Here is a 22566-nt window from a genome sequence, read left to right as displayed (position 1 = left end):
AGGATCAGAGGAACAAGCCAGCTCCTATAGTAAACATAGAGGTCAGGAAAGGGTAGCACATGCCTTTAATCCTATCATTTGGAAGGCAGAGATCCATCTGGATCTCTATGAGTTCAAGGACACACTGGGAACTTTTAGGATTCTGCGACTCCTCCAGCTGCATGACCACACATGCTCAGTTCAGGTGCCAAATAAGGGGCCTTAGGTCTTATATCATCTGTGCACAGTGTGGTCATGTCATCTGCACATACGTGGCATAGCTCCCTAAGCCCACATGCGTATGTGCAGGGAAATTCTTAAAAACGTGGTCACAGACTCCTCCTTTCTCTTTGTCTCTTTCCTCCTACCCTCCTCTCTCTCCCTGCACATGTCTTTTACAGGCCTGATCACTCTCTTTTGTCCCCCCAAAATAAAGATCTGATACTGGGTTTTGTCATGCCTCCTGACCTTTCCTCACAGTGTAAAAGTGCTGCATTTAAAATGAACAAGAACAGAGCCATACCTTTAATCCCAGGACTAATCATAAAAGTTCTGGAGGTGTGTACAGACAGACATGAAGTGACAGAGCTGGGCAGGAAGAGGATGTGATGTAGCTGGACCGAGAGAGGAAATGAGATGGCAGAACAGAAAGGCATAAAGGCATATGTATACAGGAAGCAGATCTCTTTGGTGGAGGATCTCCAAATGGTAAGAATGTGGCGGGCTTCTTTCTGCTTTTCTGATCTCTCAGCTTTTTACCCCAATATCTGTCTCCAGTTGTTTTTTTTTTTTTAATTTTTATTTTGCAATACAATTCAGTTCTACATATCAGCCACAGATTCCCTTGTTCTTCCCCCTCCCGCCCCCCTCACCTTTTATCATTAAGACTGTTTAAGATTCATGTTATGCTGGGTGGTGGTGGCACATGCCTTTAATCCCAGCACTCGTGAGGCAGAGGCAGGTGGATCTCTGTGAGTTCGAGGCCAGCCTGGGCTACAGAGTGAGTTCCAGGAAAGGCACAAAGCTGCATAGAGAAACTCTGTCTCAAAAAACAAAAAACAAACAAACAAAAAAAAGATTCATGTTACATGGCCCTCTGTTTTTCTAGCTCTCCCTCCTTCCCTCTCCCCTCTCTCTTTCTCTCTCTCTTCCTGCCAATCAGGGTGTATATCTCAGCTATTGCTCTAGTACCATATGATGCCATGGTCTCTGTTATGATGACAATGGACTTAAACCTCTGTAAGCAAGCCCCCAATAAAATATTATTTTATAAATATTAGTTGCCTTGGTCATAGTCTTTTCATAGAAATAGAAGAGTGACTAAGAAAGCATCTTATTAATTTCCTCCAATTTTCAACAGTGGAGAGAATTCAGGTTTCTCTGTCAGATGGAAACATGAATTGTTTGATTTAGCAACTAAATTCATCCGAGGGCATAAAACAAAGAAATAGCCTCTTTTTCAATACTTAATGATTTTTTTCTCACAACAGACACTAATAAATATCCGATTATAATCATTGCACTGATAAAATAATCACAGAATTAAATTTACTTAGAGTTAGACATAAGTAATGCAGCTATTTCACTCACTGGTATACTCATTGTCACTTTTAAAGTCACCTGGGTGCTGGTAAATTATGCTGTCAGTTGCTCATTGACTGGAAACAGTACAAGGAAACAATCGTAACAAAAGCAGTGTCTGTTAAAAACTGTATTTTTCCTACATTCCCTTAAAACACCTGACTTTTTGATGAAGGGACAGGCTTTCTTTTTGAAACTGTGGAATTACAGTACTTTCCTCTCAGAATATAAAGAACCAGGATTCTCTTTTAAATGGCAATACATTTTAGCTGTTTTTAAAAATAGTAACTTTCTACCCTTGTAGGAACCTTTTTTAAAATTCTTATCACTCATCAATTATAGGTTGTGCAGAACATGAACCACTCTCCTGAACAGAGCTTTGTGACCTTACTGGCCTCCTTTGTGAGAGCTTCTCATCTCCTGGCATACTCACAGTTTTCTCACCTGAAAATCTCAATGGAAACTGTTAAATAAATGCAATGCTCAGCTTAAACTCACTTTAAAATGTTGAAAATATCTGAAAAGAACACAAAGTTCTTTGCAGACAATAAGTTAGAAAAACCTTCTTACATGTAGTTTTTTATTTCCCCTTTTAAACACTATGGACTTTGTGATATAAGAATTTACATTGGCTTCAAAGCTTATCTCTTCTGTGCTGAGCAATGCTGTTACACTGTATTATAATAGCCAATCATGTTCTAGATGGAAATGAAAGTCATTTTTTAAAAAAGAAAATACAGCCAATATACCTGTCCTTCAGCTGCTCAATAACACTAGGCAGTCACTTGCTTTGCACAAAGGCTTGTAAAAGTGATTGTTTGTGAAGCCCTTTGTGAAGCCCAAAATAGAATGTCAATAGCTGAAAGAATAGCCCGTCTCCAAAGCCTAGGAAATCTAATTCATTTGTAAGATGAGATTCAAAACTAGGACAGAAAAAAATTCAAAAACATAAGCATGAAATTAGAAGTTCAAATTTTAAAACTCTGAGTATTCATAGATTGAAATAAGTACTCTGAGAAAATGCTGCATTTAAAGAGTCACAACTACAGAGAATTAGAATGAATGGATGAATGAATGGCATTGATCTGATGGCTTAAATTCTTTCAATACTTGTCACTATGCTGATAGTGTCAAGTTTATGTGTGTGTTTGTGCTGTGGGAAAGAAACACACGGGAAGGAATTTGGGAGTCCAAACACATGGCTTTACATTCTAACCCTAATTCTTTCTACTTGTGCAACTTTAAGCAAATTACTTTACATACAGAAATTGCAAAGTCATATACAATGTGATGATGGTTACAGATATTATATGCTAAGTTTATTGACACAATGCAGAGCTAGACACTTGGCATACTAATTAACATAGTGAGCTGTTAGAATACATTAGGACCTTTAAGTGCAAAGTACTGTGCTATATAGTCTATGAAGAATTTCAAGTGATCGCCAAACCCAGAAGCAGATATCATATCTACTACAGAAATGAAAAGACAGATGTAGAATGCAATTTTCCAAAGAAAACAGGAAGTCAAGATTCTCCTTCACATTCACAAGAGTCACCATCTGTTGCCATTTTGCATCCAAAGGCATTTCACACATCTTGAATATTAAGATTAATTTCAAAAGTGAGCAATTCCAGTTCTGGGGAAGGTAAGGCAACCATACACCAATCTAAAACCCCTAGATGACTGACCCAAATCTTAATTCATGCCTTACTATCTCCTTACAGAGTACAGTTCAAATGTTCTTCTTATGAGGCTGATCAGGGTAAAGGGACTATTGTGATCATCTGTCATTTGTTACCATATGAATAATTTATAATGGAAGCTGGCATGAGCCCAGCTTGGGCTATCTTCTGTTAAGGTTTCACTCCACAAACACTTCACCTCTCTTGTCAATGCTGGCCTTGCCAGGTCTCCTGTCTCTAGCTTCTATAAACTAGCCAAGAAATAAAACAATGATTTCTTGTCTTCAGAACTAAACAATTCTTTCAGAGATTCACCAACTTAAATAAAATAAAATATAATACATCATAATTGTTGCTAACCTATGTTTGATAGCATGCTCTGAATTATAAACATTTGCAAATAAACTATATTAAGTAGTACTGTTATGCTTATTATAAATTAAAATCATGTCTATCTTGTTATTGTTTGTGTTTTGTTTTTTCAAGACAAGATTTCACTGTGTAGCTCTGGCTCTCCTGGAACTCACTCTGTAGACCCAGCTGTCCTTGAACTTACAGAAATCCATCTGCCTCTGTCTCCCAAATGCTGGGATAAAAAGCATGTACCACCGCCATCCAGCTTATTTGAAAATATTACAATTGACTCATTCAAAGTTATATTAAGTATTAGATACACCATTATATTTGATTAATATGGTAGTGAGGAAATAATGACAAGCATAAAGCATTTTCATAACCATAAACTTATCAACCTCCTTTATTATACTGTACACTTAAAAGTATTATTCTCAAAATGTCAAAGGCTACAAGCAAGTAAGCAAGAGGAAAGGAGAGGGAGAAGGAAGGAAGGAAGGAAGGAAGGAAGGAAGGAAGGAAGGAAGGAAGGAAGGAAGAGGAGGAGGAGAGATAGAGGCAAGAGAAAGACTCAGACAGTCAAGGATTGCTACTCAGATGAAGTGGTGGTACATGCCTGTAATCCTAGTACTTGGATGGATGAGTCAGGAGCATCACAGATTTGAGGCAAGTCTGAACTATATAATGAAACACATTCTGAAAGAAAAAATAGAGGGGAATTGAGAAAGGGAGAGTGAAGGCGGGGCTTTGAATCATTTTAAATTTCCACACTGTCCTTAGCACCAGCCCTGGACCATCACAGTGGAAAGCATTTCCTCTGAAGCAATCCCTACTCACTAGTACTCATAAAGTTTTGGAGCTCTGTGAGTTTGACTTGAAGTACTATTTGTAGCCATTCCAACATTGAATTTTATTTCTGAAATAACAGAACTTCATAAACATCAGGTAATATTATCAAACAGTTCTTGTAGATAAGCAATTGTGTCATCTAAAGATAGAACTTTTAATGTTTTGGCCTCAAACCAATAACATTTTTTTTGTTTGTTTTGTTTTTCAAGACAGGGTTTCTCTGTGTAACTTTGCACCTTTCCTGGAACTCATTCTGTAGCCAAGGCTGACTTCAAACTCAGAGATCTCCCTGCCTCTGCCTCTCAAGTGCTGGAATTAAAGCGTGTGCCACTACCACCCAGCACCATTTTTTTTTTTTTGCAGGATTTTTAACCACAACAGAAGAAATATATTGATTTGTAAATAATTACAACTTTTTTTTAGACAACAGAATCTCCATCCATATTTATTATGGATTGAATGCACATGGAACATTAAAACCTCTGGGCAGTGGTGGTGCATGCATTTAATCCCAGCACTCAAAAGGCAGAGCCAGGTGAATTTCCATGAGTTCGAGGCCAACCTGTTCTAAAGAGTGAGCTCCAGGACAGGCACCAAAACTACACAGAGAGACTTTGTCTCCAAAAACCAAAAATAAATAAATAAATAAACAAACAAATAAATAACAAAAAAACCCTACACAATATAATTTGTAACAATAAATTTTAAGTTGGAGAGAAAGTAAAAGAGGTTAAATGGACAGGAAAGGGCAGGTATTTAAAGCTTAAAACGAAAGGATAGGGTTTAAAGTGGCGTTATGTTTTATATTAAAACAAACATCTGGATAAAAGAAGTTCAAAAGAAGAAATGAGGAAAGAGAGAGGAAGGGAGGGGGAAAGGGGGAAGAGAGGGAAGGAGAGACTAAGGAGGGAGGGAGAGAGAAAAGTGTGAAGGGAGAGAAGAGGGAAAGGTTTTCTAAATGGTTTTCTTCTGATAGTAGAAAATAAAAGTAATTAATGATGAGTGGAAACAAAGAAAAAAGGTTTATAACAGAAAGAAAATATGCAATCATATTTCCTAGCATCATTTCCCTTAACCTCCTTGTAATTACAACTTTTTTAACTTGCAATTTCTACAAAGATAAAGGGCCTCTAGCCTGGGCACTGAGCTTTGTGATGTTGCAAAACTGCAGATGTGTTTCAAGGGCCATGGCTTTAGGGAGGAAGTAGTGGGAAAGCAGAAGACAAGAAAAATCTAGAGCACAGTAAGAGAGAGAGAGAGAAAGAAATGAAACTGGAACCCCTACAGGTATGTGGAGAATTTGCAGAGGTAGATTCTAAAAAATAGTTCCAAGACAATCCCATGTGTCAAAACAAACACAATCCCATCATGTCAAGAAAAAAATGAAGTCAATAATGACTTCCTTTGAAAATATTTCACAGGGTCTGAGTAGACCTAAGGCAGAAATAAGCTAAGGTTTTATTGAAATTTCTCAAAGCTTTCTACCAATCTTTTGTTCAACTGTGAAAGTGCAGGCTGGGGGAATTATAAGAGATATGGTCATGCTCACTTGTCAGTTACACTCCTTGTGTTACCAAATGTTCTGCTTAACTCAATTCCCAGATCTCTCTCATATTTTCTATTCTATACCTTCAAAGACTTTGACAGCTCTATCTTGATGTCTTATTAATACGTTAAATGCCAGGTTTGGAGGTTCGTGTCTTTAATCCCAGTACTCAGGAGGCAGAATCAGGCAGATAGCTGTGTGTTTGGGGTTTGAAGCAGCTTGGTCTCCATAGTGAGCTCAAGACCCTACCTCACTGTTTGCCCTTCCCTCTTAAATTTCACTTACTCGAACGCTTTTTTCCCCTTCTCAAGTATCCATACAGCTTATCAATCATACTGGCATCTTTCTGAGACTCTGAAGATAAATGTCTAAGGACCGCTTTTCTTTTCCTCATTCCCTATTCCCTATCCCCATTTACTATTAAATTAAGAACAGGTGCTTTGGGTGCTGATCATGGTGAAAAGATCAATAATTCTATATGAAAATTAACCCTTAAAGATATGGGACTTGCGACATTTTAATCAGCAAAAACATAATTCAGAACACCATTTTTTATTCTTAAAATAGTAGTCTTGACTAACATTTAAACTTTAAAATAAACCTTCTGGGCTTCTACAGGACCTCTTCACTAAGTCATAATCTTCCACTATTTGCTCAAAAGACAACAATGTTTGCATGATATTCCTTTACCTTCACTGAGAGAATTCCGTCTCGTTACTATTAGGTATAAGATAACTTCATGTTCATGTGCCCTTACACCTAACAGCCCTAAGTTATTATCATTATGACACCTTCCATCAGGCATGAAACTTTTTATTCTCTACATTCATCTGTACACATATCTTTCTTTACAGAATCTTTGTACATGTCACTTTTTTTTATTAAATGCAATTCCAGAATGGGTTCACATTGCTATCTCATTCAATGTGACTTTGTTATGGGCCATTTGGAGGCAAATTATAGATAGCAATACTAAGTAAAGATAAAGTCATAGAAGAGGTTAAAAAAAAGAAAGAAAGGAAGAAAGAAAGAAAGAAAGAAAGAAAGAAAGAAAGAAAGAAAGAAAGGAAGGAAGGAAGGAAGAAAGAAAGAAAAAGAGATTTGGAGCCCTGCGCTTCTCTAGCTTTTTCTATGCTGATGGGAGCCATGAGCCTAAGCGACCCTTAACACATATGCTGCCGTATTTGGGCTTCTTTCCTCTTTTCTTAGATCTAGGTCTTGCTTAAGTCTTCATAGCACCAGAACCTCTTCCCACAGATACCAGAACCTCTTCTCAGATATCAGGTGAATGAGCTGCAGTTAAGCAATTAGGCAGCTTGACAAGGGTAGATAGATAACCTTCAGAGCAACATTTCCTGCTAAGTCCCTTCCTGCTTGCAACCCCCTTTGCCTACCTATATATGCCTTGAGAGTAAAATAAAATTTTGGAGCTTGATCAGACGTCCTGTCTTGCTCTCATTCTTTGTGTCTCTTGTCCCTCTCATTCGCCGGCCCTCCCTTTAGGTCCCTGTTGAAGACCCCGCTGACCGGAGCACTATGCTATAGTTACACAGCAAACACACACATTAAGGAGGTAGTCAGCTTCTAGCAAGTTAAAATAAGGCAGGTGCACAGTCACAGCGAAAATGTGCTGTGCTTTCTCCCAGAGCTGAGAGTCCGTCAATGTGGATTCTGTATGACAGTGTTCTGTTGTGCCGTTCACTCTACACACGATCCTTCAGCTTTCCCTTCCTCTCCCTGCTGAGCCAAAAATTCTTGCTGATTTAACATATTAGACTCCTTTTATTTCTTATGTTGATGTGAATAATGGTAAACTAGACATGCCAGACTCAGGTTATATATTTGGATGCAAAGTGAGCCCCTGAGATTCCTCAGAACAGTTGGTGACAACTAGAATATAGTGAAATTTATCAGGAAATGAATGGGCTATAAAAGACATTGCAGCTTTGTTATAACAGCAAGGAATACAGAGAAAGCCAGAGACAGGGGATGAGTGGAGAGAGGGAGGGGAGAGAGAGGGAGAGAAGGAGGGAGAGAGAGGGAGAGATTTCTCTAGGCATACAAACAATAATTGGTACTTATTTTGTGTTAGCTCTCCTGACTAGAAGATGTCATCTTCTAGTGGATATCTTCTAGTAATCCAGAAGAAACAATGGCTATAACTCAGCTGTTAAAAACCAATTTCACACTTCTTCTTTAAAGTGTATGTTTTTGGTATATAATAGAAGTAGTTACATTTTTGTCAAAATTGCACAGAGAATGAATTTGACCCCATTTCCAGTTTTGCAATTAAAAAAAAACTCATTTGTTTTGCAAATACATTACTTTTTTTCCTGAATATTTGAGATTCACCATTTTACAACTCTTAATATTAGGAACCATTATGACTTAACTATAAAATATCTCAATAACATATTACATGGAAGGATGGAGATAAATAAAAGAGAATTGCCAAGTCCTCCAAGGCTAGCTTGTCCCTTTTTAATTAAACAATATTCTTAAACATAGGCTTGAAATCCTGATTTTGTAAATAAGAACTCAGTCTTGCAAGGTAAGAGGAAGAAACCTAGCTAGAATTCAATGTGGTTCTAAGAGAAAACCAAATCAAAAATGTTCCACCATAAACCAATACCAAACTAACTCAGCCCAGTAGCTAGGACACGCAAGAAGAAGCAGCTTATTATCAAACAGAAACTTCATCAGGTGAAGTTTATGTATGAAGAAACAATGAGATGATTTGGAAAGAAGTTCTAGCACTGTGTTACTGGAGACAACTTATTAAACTTGTACAAAGTTTCCTCCGCTCCATGGAAAAAACTTGACAGTTGAAGAAATCTCATGAAGTTTTTTATTACAGAGTTCATTATTGATTCTTTGGAAATTTCACATCATGCACCCCAATCCAGCTTATCTCCCAGTTCCTCTATACCTGGCTGTTACCCTTGCAGCATCCCCCCAAACAACTCTCCCACCAAAACTTAATTAAAAACAAAACAGAAAAAACAAAAAAGCCACCACAATCCTCCATTCTTCCTGCTGCTCCAACACTGCAGTGTGTCATTCAGTATACTGTTTTGTCCAATCAGCCTCACATGCAAAGTTTCATTGCAATGAGTCATTGGTCTGGTTCAAGGTCTCTGGCCTCTGGCACACCATCTTCACTGGATCCTTACTGAAACTCCACATTTTGCTGTTATAGGAGTGATGGAGATACTGTGTTTAACATTCTGCAGGACCAGTCCATCCTGCACTCCAGCAGGTCATAGATGGGGTAGATGTTAGGGTGGGCCATCCCAAGGTGGGCCATCCTGGGTGGAAGCTGAGCTGGTCAGTCAAGGTCACTGGGACTAGCCCCTGAGTCTAGGGCAGAGCCAGCTTTCATATGCCCATGCCATCAGGGCCAGCTTTCCCATGCCTGTGGTGAGGGGTGGGGCCATTTCTCCCAGGTATAGGGGCCAGCTCTTTCATGAGGGCTGAAACCAGCTCTCTTGCTGGAGTGTCCAGTGTGGAGCTGGACCAGCTATCCCAGGGCCAGCGAAGGAGGAGAGGTGTCTGGCTAAGCACAGCACTTGGATTTCAACAGACACGGTTTCTATGGCCCCTTGTAGTAACACAAGTCATGGACATAAATACAGACACCCAGTTGCAGCAGGACCACAGAACCAGACATTGCCATCAGCAGCAGCTTGGGTCTCGATGTCACAGACCACTCAGATGACATGGCCCCAGCAGCAGAATGGCTCTAGGAAATCAACATGGCCCCAGGTGGTGGTGGTAGACCAGACCCCTGGCATAGACATGGCCTTTGATGGTGTCAGGAGCTATGGACATCAACACAGACCCTGGTTGTAGCAGGGCCACAGACCCAGACATGGCCCTTGGCAGCAGCCTGGGCCCAGATGTCACCTGGTCCTGAGTGGCAAGCAGGCCACCCACATCAGCCTGTTTCTCAAAAACTTCACTTCTTCAATTTTGCCTCTTTCCACTACACATGAACCATTCTGCTTCTCTTTCTCTCCCATTTCTCCACCACATACTTGCCCATCACAATGGCACCTCTACACCTAGCACAGAACAAGCCTATGGATGTCTTCAGCCAGCCTGGACTGTAAGGATCCAGGCTGCTCCATGGGTGTTCTTCATCTACCTGGGCCAAGTGGCACCAGGCAGAACTGTGGATTCCTTCAGCCAAGACAGAACTATTTCATTAAATTTATTATAACTCAAAGATTATGTTTGCTCTAACCAAATAAAGCTAATCCAGTAAAACCTAGGACATGGAAATGAATGGGAACTTGCCACAACCTTTCAGAGGAAGAGGAGTGGCCCTCCACTGATGGATGAAGAAGGAAAGTATCAATGAAATCTGAAGCAAGTCTTAGCATATTGCCATGCTGACATGGAACAGTCAGTTATTATATCCATAATCCCAGTTCTATAAACACAAGACTTCCTCCTTTGAATGAAACCCACAGCAGCTCATCCAGCTATAACTATTTCTGACTTTTTCAATGTCACTGGAAGATGTCAAGATGCTGATTTGTGTCTGTGTATGTGTGAGTGTGTGTGTGTGTGTGTGTGTCCTTGAAATCTTCTTAAATCTGCCTTGTTATATTTTTCATGTCATCATTGGGCTTTTCAACTGAGTGGTGCTTAAGTTCCAAGGATAAAGGACCTATGCAGCATTAGAATTCATCTGAACACAGCCATTGAGTGATTTCTTCTTTGTGTAAACATGTTCACTCACGTAAGCCTACATAAGATCTTCTACATACCAGGACATGATGCAACATAAGCTATATTGCATTGCTCCTAGGGCCATGATGAATCAAACAACATTGCAATAAACCAAGCCCAAATGAAGATGATGGCAGCAGGAAACATGATAATCATAGGGCATAGGCCTGCTGACAATGGGGCACAGAATGATGCTGTATAGTAAGCTAGTAAAAATTGTATATAAAACTGTATACAGTAAAAATTGTGTATATTGTATACTCTGAAGTCATGACAGAAATTACAGCATAGTAAGCAAATAAGCAGTGACAATCATTTACTCTCAAGAATCATATAATGTGCAAGATTGTATGAGATACTTTCATACAAGGGGCAGCACAGCAATCCCATTCATACCACCACAAATAGAGAAGCAAAATATTCCATTTAAGTTTTAGGATGGAAAGCCTGTCACCAGGTAACAGTGACTTCACAGCTCTGTTATAATATTGTATCTGTGGTTTACTACCAACAAAACATCATTGTGCAGCCTAAGACTCTACTGCACCTGAGTTGGCATTCAGAGGAGGCTTATTTATTGCTCCCAGATAATAGGTTGTGAAGTAAAATTCAAGAGGGTCAGTTCCTCGCCTTGCCACTTGCTAATAATGTGTTGGAGAAATTTAGTTAACATTTTGAAATGTCTCCTTGTCCTCTTTTATAAAAAATGAGGGTAGTAAGAGTGTTATCAATACAATTACCACACTAGATCATTACAAGTATTAAACAATGTGAGCATTGCTTGCTCTTCAATAAACGACAAGAATCAATGGACAATGAATTGTCACCAGTTGGCACCAAATTATGCATTAAAATACTAAGAGAAGTTTAGGAATAGAAATGACTTTGAACATTGAGTAGAACCTTTATAAAAAGACAAGGCTTTTGTCATTTTAGTGTCTTCTATCAATAATTCAGACACCGACTTATTTTGTCACGTAATTCATTACGTTGAAATTGGTTCACATGAATATGGAAGATATATGCTAAATTCATTTCAGAAGAAATTGAGTATCAGGAGTTTTGCACACTCCAGGCAGGCTGAGGACTCTGCATACTCACGGTGTCTCTTCATTCTGCATCAGAGGAGGTACCATGAACTTGCTCAAGGGCAGTTAATCTGCATAAGCAGTAGTCATGAAGACCTGAGTTCATATCTCCAGAAGCCACATAAATGTTGGGTGAGTGTGGTGGCTTGTCTGCAATTCCCATATTCAGAGAGCTGAGATTAAATCCCTGAAGGAAGATGGTGAGTGGACTAGCCTATCAGTAAGATCTGAATTCAAGAGAAAGACCTTGACATAATAAGTAAGTTAGAATACAGTAAAGGAAGACTAGAAATCACCATGAACACACATGTGCATGCCCACACATATGCAAACACACAAACCTATACCATACATGCACATATAAAACACAAAGAACAAATTCTAAGGTTAAAGTGAAACAGAACATTATTTAGAAAGTTCAGGCTCTCCTAACAAATACTATACACCAGATTGCTTAAACAGAGTTAGTTTTTTGAGGTTCTTTAGGCTAAAAGGTCTAAAGTAAAGGTATATACTAAATTGTTCCTCTCTCCCTGGCAAGTTCATGTGTCGAAATAATTTAGTGTGACTTGGCATTTGGAGACTAAGTCTTTTAAATATAATTCAGGTAAAATGATACCATAAGTGGTCCCAAACCCCATAAGGTAAGGACACTCACAGGAATAAGAAAACAGACCAGAGCATTGTTTAGGGAGATGATAAAATGAACTATAAACCAGGAAGAGTCTGTGTGGTGGTATTGTGTTCCCCAAAATATTGTGTACCTTAATAAACTTATCTGAGGTCAGAGAACAGAAAAGCCACAAGATACTTAGGCTAGAAAATGTTAGCACACGCCTTTAATCCTAGCATTCCAGAGGCAGAAATCCCTCTGGATCTCTGTGAGTTCAAGGCTGCATTGGAAACAGCCAGGCATGGTGACTCATGCCTTTAATCCCAGAAAGCAGACTTTAGTCCCAGGGAGTGGTGGTAGAAAGCAGAAAGGTTTATAAGGCGTGAGGACCAGAAACTAGAAGCATTTGGCTGGTTAAGCATTCAGGATTTCGAGCAGCAGTTCAGCTGAGAGCCATTGGGATGAGGACACAGAAGCTTCTAGTCTGAGGAAACAAGACCAGCTGAGAAGTTGGCCAGGTGAGGTTAGCTGTGGCTTGTTCTATCTCTCTGATCTTCCAGTGTTTAACCCAATACCTGGCTCAGGTTTGATTTTATTAATAAGAACTTTTAAGACTCATGCTACAAGTCTGCAACAGCAACCAAAGCAGATAGTACCTTGACTTTAACCTGCTCCCATCAGTTACTACATGCAGGCTCTCTGGTGACAATTAGGATAGTCACCAGTCTGATTACAGAAGGCTAGTTCAGGTAACCTCTCCACTATTGCTAGGAGTCTTAGCTGGAGTCATTCTTATGTATTCCTGGGAGTTTTCCAGCCACCAGTCATCTCCCTAAACCTGAAATAGCCCCCCTATCATGGCATCCTTTTTATTACTGTCCCTCTCCAGCCTGCCTCCAACCTGGAACAACTCATGTTCCAATCACCCCCCTCCCCAGTACACCCAGATCTCCTCTATTTCCCCTACCCAGGGAAATCCACTTGTCCCTCTTTGGGCTCTCCTTTTTACCTAGCCTCTCTGGAGCTGTGGATTGTAGCCTGGTTATCCTTTACTTTACAGCTAATATCCACTTATGAGTGAGTACATATCATGTTGTCTTTCTAGGTCTGGATTACCTCACTTAAGATGATTTTTTCTAATTCTATCAATTTGATTGCAAACTTCATGATGTCATTTATGGATTACCCAGGGGTCCGGGGATTTCACTACGTCTGGCGTGGGATAATTGAGAGGAAAAAAACCTACATACACTATGCTTTTAAATCTGTTAACTTTATTCTGCTAAGACAAAATTCCATCTATTCAGCTACATCTCCGTCAGGCATTCAGGACAAGAACAAATCTAGATACTCCAAGCTCTTTATCCGTCTACTTTATTTCTCTGGAATGAAATCCTGTCTCCATAGCTTCAGTTCCGTCCTGACACTCAGTTCTTCTTTGTCCTCTCTTTTACTGTTCCCTTAAAGTCCTGCTAAAAATTAAGTTCTTATGCTTCCTGTCTCATCTTCATCCTCTGTTTCTTCTCCCTCCATCTCTACTTGCTCTCTATTCCTGGCTCAAGAGTTCTACCTTAGCATCAACATTACCTGTGTTCTTCTCTTCTTCCTGATCATGCCCTTCTGATCTACAGAAAATGGCTTTGCCTTCTTTCCCAGGCCAGGAGGTTCTCTGCTTCCTCAGGAATGTTGTTCTATCTTCCACCTTGATATGTAAAAACATCTGTTGTTCTCCATCAATGGCTCCAAGGCAAGGGGATGGTCTGAGCTTCATTTGCACAAGAAAAAAAGCTATGTGTCTCCCACCAGCTTGTCTACTAGGCTCAGTAGGGGGAGTTAGCTACCTAGAAGCTCAGCAGGTCTGTAGAGCTGAACTGTTTGTCAAATGATCTGGGAATATTTGAACACACAAAAATTTCATAGCAGAAGACAGCTGAAATATTAAAAGCTGGATAACACCAAATATTCATAATAAATGGCTTGCCTTTTGACAGACCCTTGGCCAGTCAAAGTATAGCTTTAATACACACCTGAATCTCTATAATATATTCTTGTGGCCCGCCACAGTCATTGTTTTTTACAGTTGAGTAATACTCCATTGTATAAATGTACATTTTCTTTATCCATTCTTCCATTGAAAGGCATCTATGTTGTTTCTAGATTCTGACTATTATGAATAAGGCTGCTATTGAACATGGTAGAGCAAGTGTCCTTATAGTATGATTGAGCATCCTTTTGTGAGACCAAAATGAGCCATCTTAGAAATAAGACCAAAATGCTTTCACCCTAAAATTAAGGCCTAAGATTTCTCCTTTTAGGAATAGGCCGTTAGTTACTGAAACCAGTCAGTTCAGATTCCAGAAACCAGGAAGTGTAAAAGTACAGAGTCACAAAGTAGTCACGAGGTAATGACTGCTGGACTATAGAATGTTCCAATCCTGGTTTCCAGGGTGACTGACCATAAAAATGTCCCCACCTGAACTCTCCTCCACTGCTGGTGGGAATGCAAGCTTGTACAACCACTTTGGAAATCAATATGGCGCTTTCTTAGAAAATTGGGAATCCATCTCCCCCAAGATCCAGCTATACCACTCTTGGGCATATACCCAAGGAATGCTCAACCACACCACAAGAGCACTTGTTCAGCTATGTTCATATCAGCATTGTTTGTAATAGCCAGAACATGGAAACAACCTAGATGCCCTTCAACTGAAGAATGGATAAACAAAATGTGGTACATATACACAATGGAATACTACTCAGCAGAGAAAAACAATGACATCATGAGGTTTGCAGACAAATGGATGGACCTAGAAAAAATCATCCTGAGTGAGGTATCCCAGACTCAGAAAGACAAACATGGTATGTACTCACTCATAACAGGATACTAGATGTGGAACAAGGATGACTGGACTGCTACTCACATCACCAGGCAGGCTACCTGGAAAACAGGACCCCAAGAAAGACACGGGGATCGCCCAATGACAGAGAAATGGAATGAGATCTACATGAACAGCCTGGACATGAGTAGGGGTAGTGAAGGGCGAGGGTCGAGGGAAAGAGAGCTTGGGTGAGTGGGAGATCCCAGCTGGATCAACAACAGAGAGGGAGAACAAGGAATAGGAGACCATGGTAAATGAAGACTACATGAGAATAGGAAGAAACAAAGTGCTAGAGAGGCCCACAGAAATCCACAAAGATACCCCCACAACAGACTGCTGGCAATGGTTGAGAGACAGTCTGAATTGACCTACTCTGGTGATGGGATGGCCAAACACCCTAATTGTTGTGCTAGAAACCTCATCCAACTACTGAGGGATCTGGATGCAGAGATCCATGACTAGGCCCCAGGTGGATCTCTGGGAGTCCAATTAGCGAGAATGAGGAGGGTTTATATGAGAGAGAATTGTTGAGACCAAGGTTGGATAAAGCACAGAGACAAATAGCCAAACAAACGGAAACACATGAACTATGAACCAATGTCTGAGGGGTCACCAACTGGATCAGGCCCTCTGAGTGGGTGAGACAGTTGATTGGCCTGATCTGTTTGGGAGGCATCCAGGCAGTGGCACCGGGTCCTGTGCTCATTGCATGAGTTGGCTGTTTGAAACCTGGGGCCTATGCAGGGTCCCTTGGCTCGGCCTGGGAGGAGGGGACTGGACCTACCTGGACTGAGTCCACCAGGTTGATCTCAGTCTGTGGGGAAGGCTTTGCCCTGGAGGAGATTGGAATGTCGGGTGGGCTTGGGGGAATGTGAGGGGGGCGGGAGGGGGGAGAACAAGGGAATCTGTGCCTGTATGTAGAACTTAATTGTATTGCAAAATAAAAATTAAAAAAAAAAATGTCCCCACCTGAGGGCAGCCAATGAGACATGATGGCGGGCAACCACCGCCTTAGAAGTAAGATTAAGCCATGATTTCTAGAAAGCCCCTAGAAGCGAGCCAATCAGAATTGTACCCATTCTAGCACCCCTAAATGATGTAACCTTGTGATTTTTCCCTTTAAAAACTGAGCTTGCAGACAGGCGGGCACTTCCTCCAGCCTCCACTGCATTGGATGTATTGGACGAAGTCCCTGCCTAGGCTTGTGCCCGGCCCCACGGGCCAGGTTATTTGATGAGACCCGAGGAGGCACCTCCTGAAAGATCAATGGGGGCGAGAGAGAAAGGAGACCAGGCGCGTAAAGGAAGACAGAGACATTCTGAGTTGCGTCGAGGTCTCCGTTTATTGACTGGGTGTTGAGGCTTATAAACAGGGCTTCAGGCAGGGAGGGGGAACAGGGGAAGCATGGAGAGAAGGATGGAAAATTCCTAAGGGAGGGTGAGGTCACTTTGGTCCCAGGCCCCTGCAGCTGGCTGATTAGCAGGTACTCCAGGAAGTTGTACAGCCCGAGGTTAGGCCAGGAACTTCCTGCTTTTGTAAGGTTTGATAAAGTAAGGACACTGCTGTCCGGAATCGGTCCCCAACAGGCTTGTATTGTATATCCAGAATTAAACCTTGCTTTTGCATTCCAGCATGCTCATCTTTGGTGGTCTCTCTGGGGGTCACGATCTGGGCACAACACTTTGAGTATAAGCCCAAGAGTGGTATAGCTGGGTCTTGAGGTAGATTGATTCCCAATTTTCTGAGAAATTGCCGTATTGATTTTCAAAGTGACTGTACAATTTTTCACTCCCATCAGTAGTGGGAGGAGTTTTCCCCTTATTCCACATCCTCTCCTGTGAAGGCCTAGACTTAACTTCACAGGCTCAGGAATATGCCATGATAACTCAAACTGATACAGAGCAATATCCTCCTGCAGACATCCTGTCTGCTGTTTATACAGGAAAGGAAAGCTTAACAAGACCCTTTCTGTGGTTTATGGCCTGTTTGTGGGCTTGTGACTGTCGCCACATTTCCTTCCATCTGCCATGCTTCGGCCCGGGTTGAACCTAAATAAAAAGATCCTTATGTGCTGGCATCAGAAACTGGCTCCTTGGTGGTCTCTGGGGGTTTCATGAAATGGGTCCAACACTCCAACATAGGCTATCATTAGAGTTTTGATCTTAGCTATTCTGATAGGTGTACAATGGTATGTCAAAGTCATTTTGATTTACATTTCCTTGATGGTTAAGGATGTTGAACAATTCTTGAAGTATATCATGGGCAGAGAACCTCCTGGCCAGGGAGAAAAGGCACAGATATTTTCTGTAGGACAGAAGGGCATAGATCAGGGAGAAGAGAAGAACACAGAGATAATGTAGATGCTAAGGCAGAACTCTTGAGCTAGGAATAGAGAGCAAGTAGAGATGGAAGGAGAAGAAACAAAGGATGAAGATGAGGCAGGAAAAAGTATATCATTTGAGATTCCACTGTTGAGGATTCTCTGTTTAGATCCATACCTCATTTTTTTAAATTGGATTATTTGGTATTTTCATATCTTGCTTCTTGAGTTCTTTATATATTTTGGAGATCAGCCATCTGTCAGAGGTAGGGTTGGTGAAGATCTTTTTCCATTCTATAGGCTGCTGTTTTGTCTTATTGATAGTGTCTTTTGACTTACAGAAGCCTTACTGTTTCAGGAGGTCCCATTTATTAATTGTCAATCTCGGTGCCTGTGCTACTGGTGTTATATTCAGGAAGTTGTCTCCTCTGCCAATGCATTCAAGACTGTCTCACTTTCTCTTCTGTCAGGTTCAATGTAACTGGATTTATTCTGAGGTCTTTTATCCATTAGGACTTGACTTGTGTGCAGGGCAACAGATATGGATCTATTTGCATTCTTCTACATGTTGACATCCAGTTACACCAGCATCATTTGTTGAAGATGCTTTCTTTTTTCCATTGTATAATTTTAGCAAAAATTTGTTGTTCATGGGTGTGTGAATATATGTCAGGGTCTTCAATTCAATTCCATTGACCTACCTGTCTGCTTTTATAACAATAACATGCTGTTTTTATTACTATAATGCTATAGTAGAGCTTGAAGTCAGTGATGATGATAATCCCAGAAGTTTCTTTATTATACAGGATTGTTTTAGCTATCCTGTGTTTTTTTGTTTTTCCATATGAAGTTGAGTATTGTTCTTTTGAGGTCTGTTAAGAATTGTCTTGGAATTTTGATGGAAAAAGGATTGAATCTGCAGATTGCTTTTTGGTAAGACTGCCATTTTTACTATGTTAATCCTACCCATCTATGAGCATTGGAGATCTTTCCATTTTCTGATATCTTCTTCAATTTCTTTCTTCAAAGACTTAAAGTTCTTATTATACAGGTCTTTCAATTGTTTGGTTAGAGATACCCCAAGGTATTTTATGTTATTTGTGGCTAGTATAAAGAGTATTGTTTCTTTGATTTATTTCTCAGCCCATTTATCATTTGTATATAGGAGAGCTACTGAATTTTTTTTAGTTAATCTTATATCCCATCATATTACTGAAAGTGTTTATCAGGTATAGGAGTTCCCTGGTAGATTTTCTGGGGTCACTTATGTATACTATCATATCATCTGCAAATAAAGTTTGACTTCTTCCTTTCCAATTTGTATCCTTTTGATCTCCTTTTGTTGTCTTATTGCTCTAGCTAGAACTTCAAGTACTATATTGAATAAAATGGGGGGAGTGGACAGCCTTGTCTTGTTCCTGATTTTAGTGGCATTGTTTTAAGTTTTTTGCCATTTAGTTTGATTTTGGCTGATGACTTGCTCTATAATGACTTTATTATGTTTAGGTACGTTCCTTGTATTCCTAATCTCTCCATGACCTTTATCATGAATGGGTGTTGGATTTTGTCTAAGGCTTTTTCAGCATCTAATGAGATGATTATGTTTTTTTTTTCCTTTCAGTTTGTCTATATGATGGATTCTATTGATAGATTTTTTGTATGTTGAACCATCCTTGCATCTCTGAGATGAAGCCTCCTTGATGATCACGGTGGATGATTTTTTTTTATTTAGTTTGCCAGTATTTTATTGAGTACTTTTGCACCAGTGTTCATGAGGGAGATTAGTCTGTAAATTTTTTTCTTTGTTTTATCTTTGTGTGGTTTGGAAATCAGAATAACTATAGCCTCATAAAATGAATTTTTTGATGTTTCTATTGTGTGGAGCAATTTGATAATAGCTCTTCTTTGCAATTTTGGTATAATTCTGCACTAAAACCATCTGGCTTGGGCTTTATTTATTTATTTATTTATTTATTTATTTATTTATTTATTTATTTTGTTGAGTGACTGTTAGTGATTGCTTCTATTTCCTTAGGGTTATATGTAGCATGAATTCTAATTGGTCTTAGTAATAAAAACACAGAGTCAGATATAGGGGTAAATGCTAAAAGATCAGAGAAGTAAAGGAGCCAGCCATTAGAGAGACTTGTTACCTCTCCTGACTCTTCAGACCAGAAGGGCCAAGCTCTTGTCTCCACCTCACCTTATCACTTCCTCTCTCCACTCAATCATATCACTTCCTGTTTCCTCCTCCCAAGTACTGGGACCAAAAGTATGAAATTCCAAGTGCTGGGATTAAATATGTGTGCCACCACTGCCTGGCCTCTAGTGTCTAGCTCTGAACTCTGATCTACAGGCAAGCTTTATTTGTTAGAGCACAAGCAAAATATCACCATAATTGTAAGTTTATTTAAATTGTTTATCTTGTCTTGATTTAATTTTGGTATGTGGTACCTATCTAGAAAATTGCCCACCTCTTTTAGACTTTTCAATTTTGTGGAATAAATGTTTTCGAAGTATGACTTAATGATTCTCTGGATTTCCTCAGTGTCTGTTATTATGTTCCCCATTTTATTTCTCATTTTTAAAATTTTTGTAGGCTTTCTGTAGTTTGTATGTGGTTGAACTCTAACTTTAACTCATGGTGATCTGATAAGCTACAAAGGGTTATTGTAATTTTTTTGAATCTGTTGAGATTTGCTTTGTGAACTGAGTATATGGTCAATTTTAGAGAAAGTTCTGTGAAGTTCTGAGAAGAAAGTATATTCTTTTGTGTTTGGGTGAAATGTTCTGTATATATCTATTAGGTCCATTCGGATCTTAACATCTGTTAGTTACCTTATTTCTCTATTAAATTTCTGTCTGGAAGACCTGTCCACTAGTGAGAGTGGCATGTTGAAATGTCCCACTATTAATGTGTAGGGTTTGATATTGATTTAACCTTTAGTAGTATTTCTTTTACAAATGTGGGTGTCTGTATTTGGGGCAAAATTGTTCAGAATTGATACTTCATCTTGGTGGATTTTTGTTTTGAATAATATGAAATGTCCTTCTCTATCTCTTTTGATTAATTTAAGTTTGAAGTCTATTTTGCCAGATATTAGGATAACCACATGGATATGCTTTTTAGATCAATTTGATTGGAAAATCTTTTCCCTATTCTTTACTCTGAGGTAATGTCTGTTTTTGAAGTTGAGGTATGTTTCTTGTTCAGCAGAAGGATGGATCCTGTTTTTGTACTCACACTGTTTGCCTGTGTCTTTTTATTTGTGTATTTATTTCATTAATATTGAGATATTAATTACCAGTGATTGTTAATTTCTGGGTTTTTTGTTTGTTTTTGTGGTGGTGGTGGTAGTGTGTGTGTGTGTGTGTGTGTGTGTGTGTGTGTGTATCTATGGTTTTTTTCTTTGAGTTTTGCTGATGTGAGATTATCTATTGCCTGTGTTTTTACAGTTGCAGATAACTTCCTTGGGTTGAAGTTTTCTTTCTAATACATTCTTAGGACTGAATTTGTGGATAGGTATTGTTTAAACCTGATTTTGTCATGTCTTGTTTTCTCTGTTTATGGTGATTGAAACTTTTGCTTCATATAGTAGTATGGGCTGGCTTCCAGGGTCTCTTAGTGTCTTCAAAACATCTGTCCATGACTTTCTGGCTTTTAAAATTTCCATAGAGAAATCAGGTGTAATGCTAATAAGTCTGCCTTTGTATGTTACTTGGCCTTTTTTCTTTGCAGCTCTTAATAAAGAATCTGTCTTAATCTTCATCTTAGAGAAAACTGTTGGGTTTTTTGGCCATTCACGACAGTTTGAGGTTAATTAACTAAGTACCATTAAAACTTAGATATGTATGTGATTCTGTGTCTTGCACTCTTCATTGTGATTATCTTAATAAATGCTTCAATTTGTCACCTTTGAATTCTTTTCCCTTCTTAAATCCTTGCATACAGTTGATTATATTTTATACTTTTGCTCTTTTGGATCTTTGGGGTCCCACCACTCAGCTCCCACATAAACACACAATGAGGCTTATATTTTCTTATGATTGCTCAGCTTTAGCTTGGCTTGTTTCTTGCCAGCTTTTCTTAACTTATCCCATCTACCTTTTGGCCATCCAACTTCATACTTTCTTTCTCTCTCTCTCTTTAGAAAACAAAAAGGCAAAAAAAGATTTAAAAAATAAAGAAAAAAGCAAAGCAGAACAAAACATAAATTCACAACCACACACATTTATAAACAAATGCACACATCAACACACACGTACATACACACAAACACACAGATACACACATATGCACACAAATAGATACATACATATAAACAAAAATATAAAGTCGGAAACTATAATATACAAGCAAAACACCACTAAGGTAACAAACTCCCAAGCAAATAAATGAGACAAACAAACAAATAAACAAACAAAAAACCCTCAAGAAATATCATTGAGATTATTTTATTTTAGCCATTACTGTTGTCATGGGGTACCCTTAAGTGTAATTTACATTCCTTGTGAGATTTCATTGGAGAAAACTCATTTTTCCTTTGCAAGCAGTTGTCTATTGGAGATAGGTCCTAGGATAGGGATGAGAGATCATGTCTTCATCCTCCTTGCAACACTGGGACTCTGTCTTGCTTGGAAATGTGCAGGCCCTGTGCACGCTGCCACAGTCTCTCTATGTTCATATGCTGGGCATCAGATTTGAACCTTAACCCTAATCCTAACTAGTCTGAAAGGCACTGTTTCCTTGCAGTCCTGCATCACCTGTGGCTCTCCTAATCTTTGTCTTCTAAAGAATTCCCTGAGGGGTTTCATGAAGACATCTCATTCCTTAATTTTGAATTGTCTTCTTCAACAAATTAGGTATTTCCCAATTTATCATATAATGAACTAATAAACTATATACTCTTGTAAGAAAACAACAACAACTGAACA

The sequence above is a fragment of the Peromyscus eremicus genome, chromosome 9, assembly GCF_949786415.1.
Source record: "Peromyscus eremicus chromosome 9, PerEre_H2_v1, whole genome shotgun sequence".
Taxonomy (NCBI): Eukaryota; Metazoa; Chordata; class Mammalia; order Rodentia; family Cricetidae; genus Peromyscus; species Peromyscus eremicus.
The sequence above is the reverse complement of the archived record's forward strand: the minus strand, read 5'-3'. Positions refer to the sequence as shown.